Source organism: Panulirus ornatus, chromosome 44 (genome assembly GCF_036320965.1).
Source record: "Panulirus ornatus isolate Po-2019 chromosome 44, ASM3632096v1, whole genome shotgun sequence".
Lineage (NCBI taxonomy): Eukaryota > Metazoa > Arthropoda > Malacostraca > Decapoda > Palinuridae > Panulirus > Panulirus ornatus.
Genome location: NC_092267.1, coordinates 6,323,144 through 6,343,927, shown reverse-complemented (window position 1 = coordinate 6,343,927; position 20,784 = coordinate 6,323,144).

Sequence of the window (20,784 nt, the reverse complement as noted above, 5' to 3'; positions counted from 1 at the left end):
GCGTGTCGTAGAAGGCGACTAAAAGGGAAGGGAGCTGGGGGCTAGAAATCCTCCCCTCTATTTTTTTTTTTTCCCCATAGGAAGGAACAGAGAAGGGGCCAGGTGAGGATGTTTCCTCAGAGGCCCTGTCCTCTGTTCTTAACGCTACCTCGCTGATGCGGGAAATGGCGAATAGTATGAAAGAAAGAAAGAAAATGAATGTTTCGTGGCGTTTCCAATCTGGCCTGGCCTGGACGCCTTGTTTTATCAGCATAGCTCTTATCGCCCTGGTGATAAGAGCTATATCGCCTGGAGACCTGTGGTGGGGGAAGACCCGTGACCCCATGTGCCCAAAATGACCCCCAGTGACCTCTGATGATCCTCCAAGCTATACATGGCTCAAACCTGGAGACTTTCTTTGGTTTTATGTATTTTGTGCCTTAAGGTAAGGTCAGGAGCCTAGCATTGCTGGCCCAACACCATCATTCTTTGGATCCAGCCAGTGGCTCAAGGTTTCACCATGACCCTGCAAGAGGAAGAAGAAGAAGAGGAGGAGGAGGAAGAAGGTATAGGAGGAGGAGGAGGAGGAGGAAGAAGGTATAGGAGGAGGAGGAGGAGGAGGAAGAAGAAGGTATAGGAGGAAGAGGAAGAGGAGCAAGACGAAGGAGGAAGGAGGGACGCAAGAGGAGACAGCCAAAACCTTCAGGAGTTCTTTTGAAGTTCTACTGTTGCCAACTATCGAGCTATCCTGGAAGGAGGCTAGGATATGAACGCGATCCATTGGTTACAATGAACTCCTGGAAGGAGACTAGGATATGAACGCGACCCATTGGTTACAATGAACTCCTGGAAGGAGGCTAGGATATGAACGCGATCCATTGGTTACAATGAACTCCTGGAAGGAGGCTAGGATATGAACGCGATCCATTGGTTACAATGAACTCCTGGAAGGAGGCTAGGATATGAACGCGACCCACTGGTTACAATGAACTCCTGGAAGGAGACTAGGATATGAACGCGATCCATTGGCTGCAATGAACTCCTGGAAGGAGGCTAGGATATGAACGCGACCCATTGGCTGCAATGAACTCCTAGAAAGAGACTAGGATATGAACGCGATCCACTGTCTGCAATGAACTCCTAGAAAGAGACTAGGATATGAACGCGACCCATTGGTTACAATGAACTCCTGGAAGGAGACTAGGATATGAACGCGACCCATTGGTTACAATGAACTCCTGGAAGGAGACTAGGATATGAACGCGACCCATTGGCTGCAATGAACTCCTGGAAGGAGGCTAGGATATGAACGCGACCCATTGGTTACAATGAACTCCTGGAAGGAGACTAGGATATGAACGCGACCCACTGGTTACAATGAACTCCTGGAAGGAGACTAGGATATGAACGCGACCCACTGGTTACAATGAACTCCTGGAAGGAGACTAGGATATGAACGCTTGCTAGGCTCGGGGCAAAAGAAACTCCTTTTACGATCTGGTTGTTCATCTTCCCCTCAGGGATGGTCGAGAATTGGGCACATAGCCAGGGATGTGTGGGCGTACGTGTAATACACACACACACACACACACACACTGGTCGGCAGGCTCATTGCCATGAAGCACCACCAGGCAGAACGGAGAGTGTATACTGTCCCGGGAATTCTACAGGAAACAAGTGCGATTGGAATGCAGATGATGACCTCACACCGGCACTTGTGTGATCTGAGAATGAGGCTAAAATGTCGCTAATCAAACTTGAAAACATGTACACTAAATTATCACTAAACAACTTGATAGATAAATAATTGATATATATGAATAATTGTTTTTAAACGTACTGGATGCCTTCATGTGGACAAGTGGTGGCTCATCCCCGTTTTCTGTGTCGAAAAAAAACTTTTTGCCATCACCTGTACTGCACTCCCTTCCCCTGGACTCCAAAATGTTATATATGATCATTGGACCTTTATCTGTCGTAATGAAATCTGTCCAAAATTTTACAACTGAAATTAAGAATTTTTTATGATCACTTTTATAAAAATTTGTTCATAAATTTTGCTATTGACATTAAGAATTTTTTATGATCACTTTTATAAAAATTTGTTCATAAATTTTGCTATTGACATTAAGAATTTTTTAAGAACACTTCTATAGAATTTGTGCACAAGCTGAGAATTTTTAGAGGAAATACTTTCGGATGTCTTTTGACTATTTTCTAAATAATGGACTTCATTATTTTTTTTGCTCTTCTCTGTATTCTTTCTATTTCTCCTTGGTCTCTGGTCGATTCTGGCGACCAGAACTGAATATGGCTGGTCGTAAATGGGCTCTGACGACTTTTATTTTTTCCCTTTACAACTCAAAAAAATTTCTTGTGATCGCTATCGCTATAATACGCAAAAAAATTCTTGTGTTCGCTATCGCTATAATACGCAAAAAAAATCTTGTGTTCGCTATCGCTATAATACGCAAAAAAAATTCTTGTGTTCGCTATCGCTATAATACGCAAAAAATTTGTTGTGTTCGCTATCGCTATAATACGCAAAAAATTTCTTGTGTTTGCTATCGCTATAATACGCAAAATATTTCTTGTGTTTGCTATCGCTATAATACGCAAAACTGCGCATTCTTTTGCGTATCTTAAGGCGTTAGTCATTGTCATTTAAGAATTCTTTCACTCCTTGGACTTCCAATTATGGTTTACTGAATATATATTGAATCTGTGGTTCGCTGTTTACCGGCTAAATCGACGAATTTGTATAAATATATATACATCGGAGGGTAACTGCTTCGTGTCCCTGATCACTAGAACCCAACTATATAAACCCAAGTTCCTTCATCAGTCTTCAGTCGCCTGTGGCCATACGTCAGCGACGCTGATGATAAATATGGATGGGTTCGAAGCCAAGTCCTTCGTTACACCACCATCGCACGTCGCATTCTAGACTACTAGGGTTTCCCCCACCAATTGGACTGCCAAACGTTTTCTGTTATCCAGCTTCAGCACGTCACGTTTTCTATGTCATGGCCAACTATCTTAATCTTATATTTGTCACACTATCAAAAGCATTTTGGAGGTCAAAGCTTTTATCATATGAAGGTTTTACAGCATTTTTCAAAAATCTTAATAATTTCCCTCACCTCCCGGTTTTTATTTCTAAGAATTTAACTAAATCCAATATGAAGGTGACAGAGCGAAACTTGAAAATTTTCTTATACCAAAAAAATATTATGAATAATATAGATTATTCATGTGGTAAGATAACATCTTACCTATATAACAACCCAGAATTACATAAACAATGTTGTATTTTTCAATTTTCAACTCTTCAAAATTTTTCAAAAAACTGAAGAAGGGCTTACGAGAAAATGTAGAATCAAGACATAAATATATATTTCAGAGCCAATTTCGAGTCAAAAGTGATGCGGAACTTAAATAAGTAGAAGAAACTGAGTCATTATAAGTAAACTGGTGAATGAGGGTAGCCTACACTTGACATATCCTGCCACTGGAATAATTCAAAGATTAATTTCCACAAGAAAGAAAATGTCGCGTGGCTAGAATCTCGCAGAGGGATCCATTTACGAATCGTTTATCCAATTAACGAATCATTTATCCATTTACGAATCATTTATCCATTTACGAATTATTCATCCATTTACGAATCATTTATCCATTTACGAATCATTTATCCATTTAGGAATCATTTATCCATTTACGAATCATTTATCCATTTACGAATTATTCATCCATCTACGAATAACTTATCCATTTACGAATAATTTCTCCATTTACGAATCATTTATCCATTTACGAATCATTTATCCATTTACGAACTATTCATCCATTTACGAATCATTTACTCATTTACGAATCATTTATCCATTTACGAATTATTCATCCATTTACGAATAATTTATCCATTTACGAATTGTTTATTCATTTACGATTTATCCATTTACGAATCATTTATCCATTTACGAATCATTTACCCATTTACGAATCATCCATTTACGAATTATTTATCGATTCACGAATTATTTATCCATTTACGTATCATTTATCCATACACGTATCATTTCTCCATTTACTTATCCATTTACGAATTGTTTATCCACTTACGAATCATTTATCCATACACGAATCATTTATCCATTTACGAATCATTTATTCATTTACGAATTATTTATCCATTTACAAATTATTTATCCATTTACATATCATTTATCTATATACGAATCATCTATCCATTTACTTATCCATTTACGAATGATTTATCCATTTACGAATCATTTATCCATTTACAAATTATTTATCCATTTACGTATCATTTATCCATATACGAATAATTTATCCATTTACTTATCCATTTACGAATCATTTATTTCTTATTTCCTTACAGGCCAACTCATAAACTTACATTCATAAACTTACGTATGTAAGTAGGAGAGATGGCCAGAGAGCGTTATTGGATTACGTGTTAATTGAAAGGCGCGCGAACGAGAGACTTTTGGATGTTAATGTGCTGAGAGGTGCAACTGGAGGGATGTCTGATCATTATCTTGTGGAGGCTAAGGTGAAGATTTGTAAAGGTTTTCAGAAAAGAAAAGAGAATGTTGGGGTGAAAAGAGTGGTGAGAGTAAGTGAGCTTGGGAAGGAGACTTGTGTGAGGAAGTACCAGGAGAGACTGAGTACAGAATGGAAAAAGGTGAGAACAAAGGAGGTAAGGGGAGTGGGGGAGGAATGGAATGTATTTAGGGAAGCAGTGATGGCTTGCGCAAAAGATGCTTGTGGCATGAGATGCGTGGGAGGTGGGTTGATTAGAAAGGGTAGTGAGTGGTGGGATGAAGAAGTAAGATTATTAGTGAAAGAGAAGACAGAGGCATTTGGACGATTTTTGCAGGGAAAAAATGCAAATGAGTGGGAGATGTATAAAAGAAAGAGGCAGGAGGTCAAGAGAAAGGTGCAAGAGGTGAAAAAGAGGGCAAATGAGAGTTGGGGTGAGAGAGTATCATTAAATTTTAGGGAGAATAAAAAGATGTTCTGGAAGGAGGTAAATAAAGTGCGTAAGACAAGGGAGCAAATGGAAACTTCAGTGAAGGGGTCTAATGGGAAGGTGATAACAAGTAGTGGTGATGTGAGAAGGAGATGGAGGGAGTATTTTGAAGGTTTGTTGAATGTGTTTGATGATAGAGAGGCAGATATAGGGTGTTTTGGTCGAGGTGATGTGCAAAGTGAGAGGGTTAGGGAAAATGATTTGGTAAATAGAGAAGAGGTAGTAAAAGCTTTGCGGAAGATGAAAGCCGGCAAGGCAGCAGGTTTGGATGGTATTGCAGTGGAATTTGTTAAAAAAGGGGGTGACTGTATTGTTGACTGGTTGGTAAGGTTATTTAATGTATGTATGATTCATGGTGAGGTGCCTGAGGATTGGTGGAATGCTTGCATAGTGCCATTGTACAAAGGCAAAGGGGATAAGAGTGAGTATTCCTGGGAAATTATATGGGAGGGTATTGATTGAGAGGGTGAAGGCACGTACAGAGCAGGAGATTGGGGAAGAGCAGTGTGGTTTCAGAAGTGGTAAAGGATGTGTGGATCAGGTGTTTGCTTTGAGGAATGTATTTGAGAAATACTTAGAAAAGCAAATGGATTTGTATGTAGCATTTATGGATCTGGAGAAGGCATATGATAGAGTTGATAGAGATGCTCTGTGGAAGGTACTAAGAATATATGGTGTGGGAGGCAAGTTGTTAGAGGCAGTGAAAAGTTTTTATCGAGGATGTAAGGCATGTGTACGTGTAGGAAGAGAGGAAAGTGATTGGTTCTCAGTGAATGTAGGTTTGCGGCAGGGGTGCGTGATGTCTCCATGGTTGCTTAATTTGTTTAAGGATGGGGTTGTTAGGGAGGTGAATGCAAAAGTTTTGGAAAGAGGGGAGAGTATGCAGTCTGTTGTGGATGAGAGAGCTTGGGAAGTGAGTCAGTTGTTGTTCGCTGATGATACAGCGCTGGTGGCTGATTCATGTGAGAAACTGCAGAGATTGGTGACTGAGTTTGGTAAAGTGTGTGAAAGAAGAAAGTTAAGAGTAAATGTGAATAAGAGCAAGGTTATTAGGTACAGTAGGGTTGAGGGTCAAGTCAATTGGGAGGTAAGTTTGGATGGAGAAAAACTGGAGGAAGTGAAGTGTTTTAGATATCTGGGAGTGGATATGGCAGCGGATGGAACCATGGAAGCGGAAGTGAATCATAGGGTGGGGGAGGGGGCGAAAATTCTGGGAGCCTTGAAGAATGTGTGGAAGTCGAGAACATTATCTCGGAAAGCAAAAATGGGTATGTTTGAAGGAACAGTGGATCCAACAATGTTGTATGGTTGCGAGGCGTGGGCTATGGATAGAGTTGTGCGCAGGAGGGTGGATGTGCTGGAAATGAGATGTTTGAGGACAATATGTGGTGTGAGGTGGTTTGATCGAGTAAGTAATAATAGGGTAAGAGAGATGCGTGGTAATAAAATGAGTGTGGTTGAGAGAGCAGAAGAGGGTGTTTTGAAATGGTTTTGTCAAACGGAGAGAATGAGTGAGGAAAGATTGACCAAGAGGATATAGGTGTCAGAGGTGGAGGGAACGAGTAGAAGTGGGAGACCAAATTGGAGGTGGAAAGATGGAGTGAAAAAGATCATGAGTGACCGGGGCCTGAACATGCAGGAGGGTGAAAGGCGTGCAAGGAATAGAGTGAATTGGAATGATGTGGTATACCGGGGTCGACGTGCTGTCAATGGATTGAACCAGGGCATGTGAGGCGTCTGGGGTAAACCATGGAAAGTTTTGTGGGGCCTGGATGTGGAAAGGGAGCTGCGGTTTCGGTGCATTATTACATAACAGCTAGAGACTGAGTGTGAACGAATGTGGCCTTTGGTGTCTTTTCCCAGCGCTACCTCGCACACATGAGGGGGGAGGGGGGTACTATTTCATGTGTGGCGAGGTGGCGATGGGAATGAACAAAGGCAGACAGTATGAATTATGTACATGTGTATATATGTATATGTCTGTGTGTGTATATATATGTATACGTTGAAATGTATAGGTATGTATATTTGCGTGTGTGGACGTGTATGTATATACATGTGTATGTGGGTGGGTTGGGCCATTCTTTCGTCTGTTTCCTTGCGCTACCTCGCTAACGCGGGAGACAGCAAAATAATAAATAAATATACTATATATGTATATATACGAACACAATGCATAGGAACGCACACTTTCATAGAACATACAAACCTCCAACAGCCAGGATCGAACCCGGGACCCCAGTGCCAGAGGCAGGAATGCTAACCAATAGGCCTGGCTAAAATAGGAAATAACTATTCGAATCCTATGTACTCGAATACCCTTCGTCTCACGTTGGTGAGCAACGGGGTCTACACCGGTCATTTCCCAACGGGCGCACACAGCCAGCAGATAGCATTTGACCGAACCTGCTTAATTACTTCGCTATGGCATAAAGTATCATACAGAATTTCAAATATGGTCACCGTGGAAATGTATCGAGTGTGGTAGGGACCAAGTGGGAAACAGAGAAAGTGGCATAACGAAGGAATGAAGCAGGGACACGGAAATGGTCGCCTTGAGAGAGAGAGAGAGAGAGAGAGAGAGAGAGAGAGAGAGAGAGAGAGAGAGGTACCTTGCTCGGGGGGGGAAGTTACGCACCCTACCCGCTCCCAGACTGACCCAGCCCTGGGAGGAATTAGCATTCAACATCCACTGAGAAATCCCGCTAAGCTAACACCTCGATCTGTTACAGAAGATGTCTCTATACAGTGTGTCTGGCTCGCCCTCTGTGAGGGTAAGGAGCTATACAGTGTGCCTGGCTCGCCCTCTGTGAGGGTAAGGAGCTATACAGTGTGCCTGGCTCGCCCTCTGTGAGGGTAAGGAGGTATACGGTGTGCCTGGCTCGCCCTCTGTGAGGGTAAGGAGCTATACAGTGTGCCTGGCTCGCCCTCTGTGAGGGTAAGGAGCTATACAGTGTGCCTGGCTCGCCCTCTGTGAGGGTAAGGAGCTATACAGTGTGCCTGGCTCGCCCTCTGTGAGGGTAAGGAGCTATACAGTGTGCCTGGCTCGCCCTCTGTGAGGGTAAGGAGCCAATAATGTGTCAACAAGAGACGGTGACCAACTCGATTCCAACACTGCAACATGTGAGACGTGGACAGCAGCAGGTGGTGTGTGTGTGTGTGTCCAGCGCAGCATGTGTGAACACTGAGGACGTGCCTCTGGCGTGACGGACTCAACGCTGATGGACGAAACGCGAGCACAGAAGACCTAACCTGACGTGGACGTGGGGGAGCCACTAGTGGCTTGGCCAGACACACTCCCTGGTTGTCGTCCACCTACTAAAACTTCCAGCTAAGACCATGTGTTACACACTCAAGTGAACTTCGTCCACCTACTAAAACTTCCAGCTAAGACCATGTCTTACACACTCAAGTGAACTTCGGCCACCTACTAAAACTTCCAGCTAAGACCATGTGTTACACACTCAAATGAACTTCGTCCATCTAATAAAACTTCCAGCTAAGACCATGTGTTACACACTCAAATGAACTTCGTCCACCTACTAAAACTTCCAGCTAAGACCATGTGTTACACACTCAAGTGAACTTCGTCCACCTACTAAAACTTCCAGCTAAGACCATGTCTTACACACTCAAGTGAACTTCGGCCACCTACTAAAACTTCCAGCTAAGACCATGTGTCACACACTCAAATGAACTTCGTCCATCTAATAAAACTTCCAGCTAAGACCATGTGTTACACACTCAAATGAACTTCGTCCACCTACAAAAACTTCCAGCTAAGACCATGTGTTACACACTCAAGTGAACTTCGTCCACCTTCTAAAACTTCCAGCTAAGACCATGTGTTACACACTCAAGTGAACTTCGTCCACCGACTAAAACTTCAGCTAAGACCATGTCTTACACACTCAAATGAACTTCGTCCATCTACTAAAACTTCCAGCTAAGACCATGTGTTACACACTCTAATGAACTTCGTCCACCTACTAAAACTTCCAGCTAAGACCATATGTTACACACTCAAGTGAACTTCGTCCATCTACTAAAACTTCCAGCTAAGACCATGTGTTACACACTCAAATGAACTTCATCCACCTACTAAAACTTCCAGCTAAGACCATGTGTTACACATTCAAATGAACTTCCAGCTCCAGAGAACAAGAAGTTCCCGTGTCCTTGTGAATTAACATGTTTAGTTACTATTACCATTTGTGTTACGATACATACCACATTATGATACAGTGAGCAGTCTTAGAAATTTGATATTAAATAAAGGTGAGCAGACCCATGTACAATGACTGAGTTAGCAGTCTTCCAACAAGTTAAATATTAAGTTTCCAATCACTGCGTAACTACGTACATTTAATGGTCAGGTTAGATGTAGCCATGTCATTCTAATTAGGTATTAAATGTGAGAATGTCATTGGCTTTTCCTTAGCGTACAGGAAAGTGTGTAGTCAAAGTATGCTGAGCACTCCAATGGCCTAGTTGGGTCATTAATGTCTGAATTGGGATTTACTTAAACCATGGCCATGGAACCGCATGATAACCTCACTCAAACATCATTAACTATCAAATGATAATATCTAATAAGTATTATTAGCAATAATAACGCAACGACTGTATTCTTGTATTCTATCTATTGCCCTGTATTGTATTCGCCAGTATGATTGTATTTTCTTTCTCTTTTTTTCTAGCCCCCTAGCGCAAGGAAACACACGAAAAAATGGCCCAACCCACCCACATACACATGTATATACATAAACGCCCACACACGCATATATAAACGTCCACACACGCACATATACATAACTATACATTTCAACGTATACATACATATACATACGCAGACATATACATATATACACGTGTACACATCCACATTTGCTGCCTTCATCCATTCTCGTCACTACCCCGCCACACATGAAATGGCACCCCCCTGCACCCCGCCGCGCGCGTGAGAGGTAGCGCTAGGAAAAGACAACAAAGGCCCCATTCGTTCACACTCAGTCTCTAGCTGTCATGTAATAATGCACCGAAACCACAGCTCCCTTTCCACATCCAGGCCCCACACAACTTTCCATGGTTTACCCTAGACACTTTACAAGCCCTGGTTCAATCCATTGACAGCACGTCGACCCATGTATACCACATCGTTCCAATTCAATATTTCTTTCACGCCTTTCACCCTCCTGCATGTTCAGGTCTCGATCGCTCAAAATCTTTTTCACTCCATCCTGCCACCTCCAATTCGGTCTCCCACTTATATATGTAGATGTATATGTGTATATGGACGTGTACGTGCGTATATGTATACAAAGGTGTATATGAATGGATGGGTTGTTCTTCGTTTGTTTTCCGGGCGCTACCTCGCTCACGCGGGAAACGGCCGTCAGGTAAAAAATAAACCAAATAACATCACTACGACTACCAACATCACTCAGTCGACGTTCAACACCACAACTTCAGTATAGAGACGAATAGATTCTTTCTTTCTCTTTTGGCAGTTCTGAAAGTGTGTTTGAGAGAAGTCGAGCGTTGTACACAAAACTATGGCCAGCAAGCAACTAAAATTGGCCCATCGTAGAGCAGCAAACAACCCAACATTCACCACAACTGGCGAAACCGAATTCTAAGAATTGGAAGCCAAGCAGGACGCGGAGGCACAGCGAATCTCATCAGCTTTGCCTCACTATGAACTAGGCAGATGCACTGAGGGGGGGACACACAGCAGCTTGTACGCTGGTTACCGACTCACAACCTGGACAAAGCTTGTAGTTCCGGGGCTCTCACAAGTGCCTGGTTGTAGCCCCCCGGCGGGAAGACAGACAAATTAGAGTTGTATATAACCTCTCAGGTTCAGTCACAACACAAGAGTGTACGCAGGAAGTGGGTTGGCAACGAAGCAAAGGTGTTTTGCTCGTACGCGGATCCCAGCAGGCCTGAGTACACGGATCCCAGCAGCCCTGAGTACACGGGTCCCAGCAGCCCTGAGTACACGGGTCCCAGCAGCCCTGAGTACACGGATCCCAGCAGCCCTGAGTACACGGATCCCAGCAGCCCTGAGTACACGGGTCCCAGCAGCCCTGAGTACACGGATCCCAGCAGCCCTGAGTACATGGGTCCCAGCAGCCCTGAGTACACGGATCCCAGCAGCCCTGAGTACACGGATCCCACCAGCCCTGAGTACACGGATCCCAGCAGGCCTGAGTACACAGATCCCAGCAGCCCTGAGTACACGGATCCCAGCAGCCCTGAGTACACGGGTCCCAGCAGCCCTGAGTACACGGGTCCCAGCAGCCCTGAGTACACGGATCCCACCAGCCCTGAGTACACGGATCCCAGCAGCCCTGAGTACACGGATCCCACCAGCCCTGAGTACACGGATCCCAGCAGACCTGAGTACACGGATCCCAGCAGCCCTGAGTACACGGATCCCAGCAGCCCTGAGTACACGGATCCCAGCAGCCCTGAGTACACGGATCCCAGCAGCCCTGAGTACACGGATCCCAGCAGCCCTGAGAACACGGATCCCAGCAGCCCTGAGTACACGGATCCCAGCAGCCCTGAGTACACAGATCCCAGCAGCCCTGAATACACGGATCCCAGCAGCCCTGAGTACACAGATCCCAGCAGCCCTGAGAACACGGATCCCAGCAGCCCTGAGTACACGGATCCCAGCAGCCCTGAGTACACGGATCCCAGCAGGCCTGAGTACACGGATCCCAGCAGCCCTGAGAACACGGATCCCAGCAGGCCTGAGTACACGGATCCCAGCAGGCCTGAGTACACGGATCCCAGCAGGCCTGAGTACACGGATCCCAGCAGCCCTGAGTACACGGATCCCAGCAGCCCTGAGAACACGGATCCCAGCAGCCCTGAGTACACGGATCCCAGCAGCCCTGAGTACACGGATCCCAGCAGCCCTGAGCACAGATCCCAGCAGCCCTGAGTACACGGATCCGAGCAGCCCTGAGTACACGGATCCCAGCAGACCTGAGTACACGGATCCCAGCAGCCCTGAGTACACGGGTCCCAGCAGCCCTCAGTACACAGATCCCAGCAGCCCTGAGCACAGATCCCAGCAGCCCTGAGTACACAGATCCCAGCAGCCCTGAGTACACGGATCCCAGCAGGCCTGAGTACACGGATCCCAGCAGCCCTGAGCACAGATCCCAGCAGCCCTGAGTACACAGATCCCAGCAGCCCTGAGTACACGGATCCCAGCAGACCTGAGTACACGGATCCCAGCAGCCCTGAGTACACGGATCCCAGCAGCCCTGAGTACACGGATCCCAGCAGCCCTGAGTACACGGATCCCAGCAGGCCTGAGTACACGGATCCCAGCAGCCCTGAGCACAGATCCCAGCAGCCCTGAGTACACGGATCCCAGCAGCCCTGAGTACACGGATCCCAGCAGACCTGAGTACACGGATCCCAGCAGCCCTGAGTACACGGATCCCAGCAGCCCTGAGAACACGGATCCCAGCAGCCCTGAGTACACGGATCCCAGCAGCCCTGAGTACACAGATCCCAGCAGCCCTGAATACACGGATCCCAGCAGCCCTGAGTACACGGATCCCAGCAGCCCTGAGAACACGGATCCCAGCAGCCCTGAGAACACGGATCCCAGCAGCCCTGAGCACAGATCCCAGCAGCCCTGAGTACACGGATCCCAGCAGCCCTGAGTACACGGATCCCAGCAGACCTGAGAACACGGATCCCAGCAGCCCTGAGCACAGATCCCAGCAGCCCTGAGCACAGATCCCAGCAGCCCTGAGTACACGGATCCCAGCAGCCCTGAGTACACGGATCCCAGCAGACCTGAGTACACGGATCCCAGCAGCCCTGAGTACACGGATCCCAGCAGCCCTGAGTACACAGATCCCAGCAGCCCTGAGTACACGGATCCCAGCAGCCCTGAGTACACAGATCCCAGCAGCCCTGAGTACACGGATCCCAGCAGCCTGAGTACACGGATCCCAGCAGCCCTGAGTACACGGATCCCAGCAGCCCTGAGTACACGGATCCCAGCAGCCCTGAGTACACGGATCCCAGCAGCCCTGAGTACACGGATCCTAGCAGCCCCGAGCACGCGGATCCCAGCAGCCCTGAGTACACGGATCCCAGCAGCCCTGAGTACACGGATCCCAGCAGCCCTGAGTACACGGATCCCAGCAGCCCTGAGTACACGGGTCCCAGCAGCCCTCAGTACACAGATCCCAGCAGCCCTGAGTACACGGATCCCAGCAGCCCTGATTACACGGATCCCAGCAGCCCTGAGTACACGGATCCCAGCAGCTCTGAGTACATGGATCCCAGCAGCCCTGAGTACACGGATCCCAGCAGCCCTGAGTACACAGATCCCAGCAGCCGAGTACACGGATCCCAGCAGCCCTGAGTACACGGATCCCAGCAGCCCTGAGTACACGGATCCCAGCAGCTCTGAGTACATGGATCCCAGCAGCCCTGAGTACACGGATCCCAGCAGCTCTAAGTACACGGATCCCAGCAGGCCTGAGTACACAGATCCCAGCAGCCCTGAGTACACGGATCCCAGCAGACCTGAGTACACGGATCCCAGCAGACCTGAGTACACGGATCCCAGCAGGCCTGAGTACACGGATCCCAGCAGCCCTGAGTACACGGATCCCAGCAGCCCTGAGTACACGGGTCCCAGCAGCCCTCAGTACACAGATCCCAGCAGCCCTGAGTACACGGATCCCAGCAGCCCTGATTACACGGATCCCAGCAGCCCTGAGTACACGGATCCCAGCAGCTCTGAGTACATGGATCCCAGCAGCCGAGTACACGGGTCCCAGCAGCCCTCAGTACACAGATCCCAGCAGCCCTGAGTACACAGATCCCAGCAGCCGAGTACACGGATCCCAGCAGCCCTGAGTACACGGATCCCAGCAGCTCTAAGTACACGGATTCCAGCAGCCCTGAGTACACGGATCCCAGCAGCCCTGAGTACACGGATCCCAGCAGCCCTGAGTACACAGATCCCAGCAGCCGAGTACACGGATCCCAGCAGCCCTGAGTACACGGATCCCAGCAGCCCTGAGTACACGGATCCCAGCAGCTCTAAGTACACGGATTCCAGCAGCCCTGAGTACACGGATCCCAGCAGCCCTGAGTACACGGATCCCAGCAGCCCTGAGTACACAGATCCCAGCAGCCGAGTACACGGATCCCAGCAGCCCTGAGTACACGGATCCCAGCAGCCCTGAGTACACGGATCCCAGCAGCCCTGAGTACACGGGTCCCAGCAGACCTGAGTAAACGGATCCCAGCAGCTCTAAGTACACGGAAACATAACAAAGTTTTGAATATGGTTTAAAAACAACACTTCCTCTGTAAACACTTCACCGAGTGAGAAACACTTCTATAAACATTGCTCTGCAGTTAAAAAAACGAACATACAAGGTTACCAGAAGCAGCACTTCACATATATCTAACACTAATTAACATGCGACACCAAATATAAATATATGTGAATAATCCAAAGAAAGCAGTGAAGGTTAACTGAAAATATGAAAGGCTGAAAGTAGAGAGTTGATCATGGCATTCGAAACGAAACCCAAATGGCCTCCTAGCTAGGAGCTGTGTAAACCTTCCTACGTATTGACACGCGGAATAAAAGCTCAAGGAAGCCCCACTTGTTAAGGAAAAATGCACAGAAACATTGCCATAGTGCTAAGCAATGTCTGACTTACCGAAAAGACGAGTAGACACAACGATATCTGGCAACACAGACTTGAAATACAGAGCGTAAGAACACTTCCGTCTTGCGAGGCAACACAGAGAAGACTACAAATGGCGGGCGAGCTCAGAGAAACACATACAAAGAAGAGCAATTGATTGAGTTTGTCATACTAATTTTTGTGATGCTTGCAGTAACGCCATCTGGAAGAGCGATTAAGAACTATTAAAAAACGGGAAATATAAACTAGCAACGAAAACGGGAAATTTGAGGTAATTCTTAGTTATTCAAATCTGTCATGATTTCTGCAGCGAATAAGTCCTTTGTTCTACTTTGGTATAAATGTTATGTTTTGCTTTAGCACTGGAAAACTCGATATAAAATTAACATTTTGTTAAATGAGAATTTTCTTCATGGTTCACCTTTATTTTTATTTTCGTTTTGCTGGTGTTTATATGAATTGGTAATTCTGTTTATATGACCTGAGCGTATCTTGGGTTTGTGCTGGTGATTCATCACAATTTAGATTTCCCTAATACTCTCATATTTCACCTCACTCTTAAATATTATGATAAAAGGAAACAAATGATTGCGTGATATTCATTTGGTGTAATACAGTATTGATGAATATATATCAGAACATATTTTCACCCTAGGTCATGTATGTTGACATTCACATGCACACACAAGCAGTCAAAAATCTACTTAAAATATATATATATATACACAGACACTAAGATATTATAGCCTTTTAGAATTGAATGGTGTATTGTACATGGATGTAGAATACTCAAGTCTTACATATCAAAATAATTAATTTAAAACATAACATCTTGATATGCAAGAGTATTTCTATCTATTCTATTTTGCTTTGTCGCCATTTCCCGCGTTAGCAAGGTAGCGTTAAGAACAGAGGCCAGGGCCTTTGAGGGAATATCCTCACCTGGTCCCCTTCTCTGTTCCTTCTTTTGGAAAATTAAAAAAGAAAAAACATTTCTATCTACATGGAAATGGTGAAGAGCTTGTAGATTTATGTGCTGAAAAAGGACTGATGATTGGGAATACCTGGTTTAAAAAGCGAGATATACATAAGTATACTTATGTAAGCAGGAGAGATGGCCAGAGAGCGTTATTGGATTACGTGTTAATTGACAGGCGTGCGAAAGAGAGACTTTTGGATGTTAATGTGCTGAGAGGTGCAACTGGAGGGATGTCTGATCATTATCTTGTGGAGGCTAAGGTGAAGATTAGTAAGGGTTTTCAGAAAAGAGGAGTGAATGTTGGGGTGAAGAAGGTGGTGAGAGTAAGTGAGCTTGGGAAGGAGACCTGTGTGGGGAAGTACCAGGAGAGACTGTGTACAGAATGGAAAAAGGTGAGAACAGTGGAAGTAAGGGGAGTGGGGGAGGAATGGGATGTATTTAGGGAATCAGTGATGGATTGCGCAAAAGATGCTTGTGGCATGAGAAGAGTGGGAGGTGGGCTGTTTAGAAAGGGTAGTGAGTGGTGGGATGAAGAAGTAAGAGTATTAGTGAAAGAGAAGAGAGAGGCATTTGGACGATTTTTGCAGGGAAAAAATGCAATTGAGTGGGAGAAGTATAAAAGAAAGAGACAGGAGGTCAAGAGAAAGGTGCAAGAGGTGAAAAAAAGGGCAAATGAGAGTTGGGGTGAGAGACTATCAGTAAATTTTAGGGAGAATAAAAAGATGTTCTGGAAGGAGGTAAATGGGGTGCGTGAGACAAGGGAGCAAATGGGAACTTCAGTGAAGGGCGTAAATGGGGAGGTGATAACAAGTAGTGGTGATGTGAGAAGGAGATGGAATGAGTATTTTGAAGGTTTGTTGAATGTGTCTGATGACAGAGTGGCAGATATAGGGTGTTTTGGTCGTGGTGGTGTGCAAAGTGAGAGGGTTAGGGAAAATGATTTGGTAAACAGAGAAGAGGTAGTAAAAGCTTTGCGGAAGATGAAAGCCGGCAAGGCAGCAGGTTTGGATGGTATTGCAGTGGAATTTATTAAAAAAGGGGGTGACTGTATTGTTGACTGGTTGGTAAGGTTATTTAATGTATGTATGACTCATGGTGAGGTGCCTGAGGATTGGCGGAATGCGTGCATAGTGCCATTGTACAAAGGCAAAGGGGATAAGAGTGAGTGCTCAAATTACAGAGGTATAAGTTTGTTGAGTATTCCTGGTAAACTATATGGGAGGGTATTGATTGAGAGGGTGAAGGCATGTACAGAGCATCAGATTGGGGAAGAGCAGTGCGGTTTCAGAAGTGGTAGAGGATGTGTGGATCAGGTGTTTGCTTTGAAGAATGTATGTGAGAAATACTTAGAAAAGCAAATGGATTTGTATGTAGCATTTATGGATCTGGAGAAGGCATATGATAGAGTTGATAGAGATGCTCTGTGGAAGGTATTAAGAATATATGGTGTGGGAGGCAAGTTGTTAGAAGCAGTGAAAAGTTTTTATCGAGGATGTAAGGCATGTGTACGTGTAGGAAGAGAGGAAAGTGATTGGTTCTCAGTGAATGTAGGTTTGCGGCAGGGGTGTGTGATGTCTCCATGGTTGTTTAATTTGTTTATGGATGGGGTTGTTAGGGAGGTAAATGCAAGAGTCCTGGAAAGAGGGGCAAGTATGAAGTCTGTTGGGGATGAGAGAGCTTGGGAAGTGAGTCAGTTGTTGTTCGCTGATGATACAGCGCTGGTGGCTGATTCATGTGAGAAACTGCAGAAGCTGGTGACTGAGTTTGGTAAAGTGTGTGGAAGAAGAAAGTTAAGAGTAAATGTGAATAAGAGCAAGGTTATTAGGTACAGTAGGGTTGAGGGTCAAGTCAATTGGGAGGTGAGTTTGAATGGAGAAAAACTGGAGGAAGTGAAGTGTTTTAGATATCTGGGAGTGGATCTGTCAGCGGATGGAACCATGGAAGCGGAAGTGGATCATAGGGTGGGGGAGGGGGCGAAAATTTTGGGAGCCTTGAAAAATGTGTGGAAGTCGAGAACATTATCTCGGAAAGCAAAAATGGGTATGTTTGAAGGAATAGTGGTTCCAACAATGTTGTATGGTTGCGAGGCGTGGGCTATGGATAGAGTTGTGCGCAGGAGGATGGATGTGCTGGAAATGAGATGTTTGAGGACAATGTGTGGTGTGAGGTGGTTTGATCGAGTAAGTAACGTAAGGGTAAGAGAGATGTGTGGAAATAAAAAGAGCGTGGTTGAGAGAGCAGAAGAGGGTGTTTTGAAATGGTTTGGGCACATGGAGAGAATGAGTGAGGAAAGATTGACCAAGAGGATATATGTGTCGGAGGTGGAGGGAACGAGGAGAAGAGGGAGACCAAATTGGAGGTGGAAAGATGGAGTGAAAAAGATTTTGTGTGATCGGGGCCTGAACATGCAGGAGGGTGAAAGGAGGGCAAGGAATAGAGTGAATTGGAGCGATGTGGTATACAGGGGTTGACGTGCTGTCAGTGGATTGAATCAAGGCATGTGAAGCGTCTGGGGTAAACCATGGAAAGCTGTGTAGGTATGTATATTTGCGTGTGTGGACGTGTGTATGTACGTGTGTATGGGGGTTGGGCCATTTCTTTCGTCTGTTTCCTCGCGCTACCTCGCAAACGCGGGAGACAGCGACAAAGTATAAAAAAAAAAAAAAAAAAAAAATGGAAATATATTCAGTCATACTCGCTGGAGATGAAAACACAGGCAGTAATATGCAGTCAGTTGATATTGTATTAGCATTTTATTTACTGAAGTATAGAATTATACATACAAACATGCAGTCAACGATTAAACAAGAGAACACATGTAATTAATAGTGTCAAGCACAAAGTGAAGTAAACATATTAATCTTATACTGTCTACCTGACAGTTAAGAGAATAAATCATATGATTTCCAAATACAACACCTGTTAATTAATACCATCTGAAACGGTGCCAAAATTGATATTGAAACAACTCAGATAAGACACACATGCCTTTATTTGTAGATATAACTAACGCTTTTGAATTGCTGAAAATGCAATTTTTTTTGTGTGCGAGAAATACATATTTTGTATGTAATAATCGATGTAGTAAAGTATTTAGTAATCTTTGTACATTTCCTATAAAATTTCCTTTTGTGTCTCTGTAAAATGTTCAAGATTTCTGTATTTCTTTTCTATGTTATGTAATATCCTCATTTTAATGAGATTTGCTTCATACTGTTATAAATATACAGGCCTTATCTTTGTATTTACGATTTTCTCTTTTGCAGAATTTCATAAACATTGGCACAAAGGATCCCTCTTATGACCACTTTCAATACCGTACTATTTGCTTCCAATTCCCTCATATGACTTATTTCTTCTTTGGTACAGTAAGTGTACCAATGTTACCCATACTTTCTCCTTAATGCATACCCGTCATTTTGTGCTAAAGGCTTGTGGAACAATGGTTTTCTGTATTATGTGTGGTATATTCATACAACTATATATAGTGTCATTATCCTCTGGATGAAAGTAGATCTTACTTATCTCTATACCATCAACTTCTACCATGTTCGACTAGTGACATTCATCCTCATTCATCATCCAAATAATCAAAATATACCTCAGACATTTCAGTTAGAGAGGGTGTAATATCTATCAAGCTGGAGGTAGCTGCAAGAGGTTAATGCAAACCACTGAACCAAGTGCTGCTGTAGTATGGTTAAGTATGAGAGCAGCAGCAACGTGTATACTTAACTGAACACTGCTGATATTATGGAAATAGGTTACAGTTATGCCACACGATTTCCCCATTATGATATTCGCATGGATACTCCTATCACTATGGGTTTGTCCTTCTCATAAGCAGGACATGGATACACTCCATCATTCGTCAGCAGTAAAGTTGGCCAATACTCAAATTAACTTTTTTCTCTTTACTGACGACTCTTCATTCGTATAACACTGTCCCGTTGCCATGTGTTGGTGGAAGATTCGGCGTTTAGTACAGCATAAAAACAATATACATATAATCAAACAAAATTAGCCATTCAAATACTTTATTGTGATCGTTATCACTTGTTAATTCCAAATATCTGGAAAGAAACAAAAATGTTGGTGGCCGCCATTTAACTCAACTGGGCATGAACAACCCTCCATAACAGCGTGAATAAATCATAAATATGTATAATGACAATTAGGTCTGCTCTTTTGCTGGCCTTGACTAGAGGCTGTAGGGTGTCTTGTTCCTAAATATATACTCATATCATTATAATCGCTGTTGTGGATGAGAGGGCTTGGGAAGCACGTCAGTTGTTGTTTGCTGATGATACAGTGCTGGTTGCCAATTCGGGTGAGAAACTGCAGAAGTTGGTGACCGAGCTTCGTAAAGTGTGTGAAAGAAGAAAGCAGAGTAAATGTGAATAAAAGCAAGGTTATTGCATTCAGTAGGTTTGAGGGATTGGTGATTTTTGTTAACTATCATTCTTTTTTTGGGGGTTATTTTTTTTTGGATGGGTTTTAAGGTGTCAAATTCTTTAGTAGTTATGGAGAGAATGAGTGAGGAAAAATTGGCAAGGAGGATATGTGTGTCATTGGTGGAGGGAACAAGAAGTGGGAGACCAAATTGGGGGTGGAAGGATGAAGTGAAAAAGATTTTGAGCGATTTGGGCCTGATCATACAGGAGGGTGAAAGGCGTGCAAGAAATAGTGAATTGGAATGATGTGGTATACAGGGGTTGATGTGCTGTCAATGGATTGAACCAGGGCATGTGAAGTGTCTAGGGTACACCGTGGAAAGTTTTGCGAGGCCTGGATGTGAAAAGGGAGCTGTGGTTTTGGTGCATTACACATGACAGCTAGAGACCGAGTGCGAACGAATGTGGCATTTGTTGTCTTTTCCTAGCGCTACCGTGTGGGGAGATTGTGGGGTGCTATTTCATGCGTGGCAGGGTGGCGACGAAAATGGATGAAGGCAGCAAGTATGAATATGTACATGTATATATGTATGTGTCTGTGTATGTATACGTTGAAATGTATAGGTATGTATGTGTGGACATTTATGTATGTGTATGTGGGTG